Source organism: Eimeria mitis, genomic scaffold (genome assembly GCF_000499745.2).
Source record: "Eimeria mitis Houghton genomic scaffold, Emh_scaff418, whole genome shotgun sequence".
NCBI lineage: Eukaryota > Apicomplexa > Conoidasida > Eucoccidiorida > Eimeriidae > Eimeria > Eimeria mitis.
Window position 1 is genome coordinate 5,274 of NW_013572506.1, and position 677 is coordinate 5,950.

A 677-nucleotide genomic window follows, 5' to 3' on the forward strand; every position below is an offset into this window, starting at 1 on the left:
GGGCCCCCACTGACACGGGGCCCCATGGGGGGCCCCCCAGGGGGGCCCCCTGGCAGTCAGGGGGCCCCCTGAGAACCCAGGACGCCCCCAGCAAACAGGGGCCCCCTGCTTGCATAGAGGGGCCCCCATACTGCTCTTCTTGGGGGCCCCCTTACTGCACAGGGTACAGCAGCTGCTGAGGAGTAGAGGGGGGCCCCCTGGGGGCCCCCTGTTTGGGGGGGAGATATGAGGAGAGGAGAAGTTTGTTTATGTTTATGTTTTTTTTATTTTAGTTTATTTTGTTTGTGTTTTTGTTTGTTTTTTTGTTTTGTTTGCTGGCGGGTAGAGCCTAAGAAGAGCACTGAATGTGGGGCCCGATAATAAATTAAAGTTTCAGGTGAGAGACAACACAAAGGAGACAAAAGGAGACAGAAAGGAGACAGAAAGGAGACAAAAGGAGACAGAAAGGAGACAGAAGGAGACAGAAGGAGACAGGGGGAGAGAGGAGGAGACAGAAAGGAGACAGAAAGGAGACAGAAAGGAGACAGAATGAGACAGGAGGAGACAGAAAGGAGACAGAAGGAGACAGAAGGAGACAGAAGGAGACAGAAGATAGTTATATAAAGAGAGAGGAGACAGGAGACAGTTGTTAATATAGAAAGAGAAAGGAGACAGGAGATAATTATAATATATATATA